This window comes from Hydra vulgaris, chromosome 08 (genome assembly GCF_038396675.1).
Source record: "Hydra vulgaris chromosome 08, alternate assembly HydraT2T_AEP".
In the NCBI taxonomy this organism is placed as follows: domain Eukaryota; kingdom Metazoa; phylum Cnidaria; class Hydrozoa; order Anthoathecata; family Hydridae; genus Hydra; species Hydra vulgaris.
The window spans coordinates 52,217,952-52,222,500 of NC_088927.1; the positions used below are offsets into that span (position 1 = coordinate 52,217,952).

Genomic DNA, 4,549 nt, shown 5'->3' on the forward strand with positions numbered 1-4,549 from the left:
TTGGTACTCAATAATCTCCTCTTTTCAAGACTCTTTGTTCCTTATTGGATTGCTCTTTATCAACTTAAAAATATTGGCTTTATGAATTGGGAGTAAGAAGTTGCTTTCATATAGAAAGTTGTTTAATTTCTTGCATTTGCTTCTTTCTGGTAGACTTAGAGTCTTGAGTTTTTTTACGGATTGGTACTCATTGACCGTGTTGGTAATTTTATTTCAGATTTACTGCTCTGTGAGCATGAAATTGTAGTTGAGTCCAGCTTACTAGTTCACTTAAAATGCAAACACCTCTGATTGTTACCAATTCTCTTCACATGTTTTTCTAGAAGCAAAAGTACAACTTTACAGTTCATCTTGGTAGCGCTAAAAAAATATCAAATAGTTATGTACAAATAAACAGATAAAATTCAGAAATCTTTCAGATGTTACCTAGTTTCTTTCCTAATGTTGAGCCAGTAAAACCTTCTGAGCATTTCTCCAGTCATTGGAAGTCGGTTTGGAGCAGAGCTTTGCAGAAGAAAGCCTAATAAATTAAACTGTCTACGCTTTCTTGAAGCCTTTCTCAAATCTTCAGCTGGCTCTAGTATTGCATTCTGGCATTTTTTTCCTGAAACCATTATCTAAAAATATAGCTAACAGTACAGTTTATAAATTTATATATATTTATATATTTATAGTATAAAATGTAGCTTACAATACAGTAGTTGTTTTGTAACAGCAAATAAATCTATTAAAAAAATACTTTTTTTGCTAAGCAAAAAAAGTGCGTATCATACACAGCATACACGTGTTGCTTTTTATTATAATTATCTACACTTAACAAATTATTTGAAAAAAGTCTCTTAAACAATTGAAAAATAAATTTTAATGAAATGAAAATTTACTTCTTAAGTTAAACTTTCATTTGTCCGCGAGTAATCTTTTAATTTAAATTTTAATGTTAGGAGAATTAGCAAACTAATCTTTTTTTTTTTTTTTCTAACGTATTATTAAAGTTATTTATTATATTATTTTTTAATGCTTTTTGTTATTTATTATAAATAAAAATATGTAAATAACTAAAAAATAGATATATAAATAATTTTAATAAAACATTTTAACAAAAAAAAATTGTGTTTGGTAAATTCTCCTGATATAAAAAATGTTATTATAAAAAGATAAATTCGCAATATAATATTTTATTATATAGAAATTGCCTAAAACCACCTTCTTTACCTTAGAGTTGATTTGGAAAGTTGAAATTTTCACTATAAGCTACTAATACATAATGATAACGATTGAACTTTTCCACATTTTGACTTTCAAAAAAAAAAAAAAAATTATATATATATATATATATATATATATATATATATATATATATATATATATATATATATGTATATATAAATATATATATATATATATATATATATATATATATATATATATATATATATATATATATATATATATATATATATATATATATATATATATCAGGGCTCAATTTGACGGTCGGACATCGAACATTGTTTGGCTTAAACCTCAGATTGTCCAATCAATTAACAAAGTAATCTGACATTTTGACAGACAGGAATGAAATTCTACAAAATAAATACTTTATTATTATTTAAATTAAATTATTGAAAACAAAAAAGTATGATATTTATAAGTTGTATAAACATTTTTTTAAAAAAGTTGTGCAAAAAAAATTGTTTAAAAAAATAACGTAGTCTTTTTAAAATTGTAATTTTTAATCATTTCATGCTCTGATTAGTAAGTCAAGTTTAACAAAAACTTTTGAATAGTTTTTTGTAAAAATATTAACAAAAAAAAATAAAGCAATTAAATCATTGGAAGATTTAATTTAACTTGTTCATAATTTAAAGTAACTTATAAAAATAATATTTTAAAAGATTTTTAAAAAGACATGGAAAAATAGTTTTAAGCGTTTAAATTTATCATAAAAAAATTTATCATACTTACTATAAAAAAAATTTACACGTAATGCGTTTATTTTAAAGTAACATAAATAATTTTTTATTTTATTTAAAGCCTTACCGTAAAATAAAAACTTTAGAAAAGATCAATAATTATAAGTTATTTGTTTCGTAACAATTCTTTTAAATGCGTTTAAATTTTTTTTTTCTCTAATGATTTTAAAATTTTAATTTAATTCAGTATGATTTTTTTTTTTTCAATTTGTATTTACAAATACAATCTAAATAAGTTCTCTTTGCGCATTTTCTAAACCAACATCAGTGTGGTAGTGCCTAAATGGAGCTCGTGAGCCTCTTAGGCAGAGAGGTAAGCTTGTGTAATCTCCATTGAGAGACGTGTCCTTAACCAATTTATAACTGCTTCATACCTCTCACCATTCTTTATAGGCAGCTTATGTTATGCATTTAAATTTATAAAATATCAAAGCAGTCATATTCGAATTGTAAAGAAAAAAAAATAATCATGGTCAGTTACACCGTGCGATCGCATGCCATTCCTGTCGAAGCCTGATATATATATATATATATATATATATATATATATATATATATATATATATATATATATATATATATATATATATATATATATATAGATATAATATATATATATATATATATATATATATATATATATATATATATATATATATATATATATATATATATATAACATATAACATATAAATAGATGAGATTAGGTTTGATAAAAATACTTAAATAACTGTTTAATAAATGTAATTCAATGTTAACTAATAAAGCTTTCAAAAATTAAACTCAATAAAAATTTAGACCTATCTAAAAAAAGTACACAATATTGAATTAAATATTTATTAAAAAAAAAGTCTGCGATGAAATAGTTTAAAATAATAAGGGAAGAGACTACATCTTTACTAGACTATCGTTAAATAAACTGAGTAACATGACACAGATTTTGAGTGCATAATTAGGTTCCGTAAAACCTTAAAAATTATATTTTAAAACTTTGATTGGACACTGTCTGACCTAAACAAGTTTCGATCCGACATTTTGTCTGGGGTATTATAAAAAATTGAATTGAGCCGTTTTTAATGCAATATCAGGGAGAAATCAAATACTATCAAAAGCAAAGCTTTTAGGTGATAAAAAAACCAAGTTGAAAAAGTGGTTTTATTTGTCCTTATCTAACTGGCACTGAAAGAATGGAAAATTATGAATTGAGAAAAAAAATTCAATTGAACAGTGAAAGACAACTCAATGCTACCTTAAGATATGTAATCCATGTATTATTGTCAAATTCAAAGTTAAAGGCAATTAATAAACAAATTAAAGTAAATATGTCATCCTTTAATTTATTTTGTCATCTTTTAATGTACTTTGTCATCTTTTTAGTGTATTTTGTCATCATCCTAATTTTGTTTTGTCATCTTATATTTATTTAGTTTTATTAATTGTATTTTTTTTTAATATACTCAAATGCTACATCCTTGATAATAAAGTTAGACAATTTAAACTTTTGTGGTTTTAAAAATTTCAAAATAGTTGCAATAATGAAAAAATGGTTTACAACTTTGTCAATAGTAAATTTAGAGGGATACTCTTTATACAATAGAATAGGCGAAGGTGTAATAGAATAAGAGGTGGAGTTGTAATATATGTTGAAAAGAAACCTGTCTTTTGTAGTTTAAAGGATAGGGTTTATTTTCTACAAAGATTGCACATGCCCCTGGTAGTACCGTGCTTATCCTGGTTCAATATTTGTCAAGGCTTGAGTTTTAGAGATGAAGGTCCTCACAACAACAACAAAAATTAAAAAATAATTAATAGATTTTATATATGCATATACATATATATATATATATATATATATATATATATATATATATATATATATATATATATATACATATATATTATATATATATATATATATATATATATATATATATATATATATACATATATACATATATATATATATATATATATATATACATATATATATATATATATATATATATATATATATATATATATATATATATATATATATACATATATATATATATATATATATATATATATATATATATATATATATATATATATATATATATATATATATATATATATATATATGTATGTACTTCAAAAAAAATGTATAAAGTAATCTAAAATAGCAGTATGAAGTTTAACTATATTTGAATATATCTCTGTTTTTATAGGAACTTTAGCTGGTGGCACAGACCAAGGGCATGTTGCTCTATGGAATTACAACTCATTAAAAAATGATGATCAGTTATGGGTTTTACAACCTCCATCTGATGTTGTTGGGAGTGTTACTCATCTCAAAGTAAATATATTCCAACCTTTTATTTTAAATAATTTTTATAAATTTAGTTTTACAAGTATTGTATGAATGCTCAATTCTCTCATTCAACTTGCAAATCAGTGTTTACTTTGCGTTTTATTTTGTAGTTGCTATATATATACTGTTAATTTTGAAATGCTAAGTTTTAATGTTAAAATAAAATAAAAATTGCGTTTTACAATGACTTTTATAAAAAAAACATGTATAAATATTTATGTAC

General features: G+C 22.4%; 1 protein-coding gene across 1 annotated transcript in view; it reads left to right on the top strand.

Annotated features, from left to right (window-relative positions):
- Positions 1–3,053: 3,053 nt before the first annotated feature.
- LOC136083429 (intraflagellar transport protein 140 homolog) overlaps positions 3,054–4,549 on the top strand; it is a 47,885-nt gene continuing 46,389 nt past the window's right edge. The window contains exons 1-2 of the mRNA XM_065802825.1: positions 3,054–3,289; positions 4,184–4,311. The gene's annotated coding sequence lies outside the window, so the exon portion shown is untranslated. The remainder of the gene's footprint in view (positions 3,290–4,183; positions 4,312–4,549) is intronic.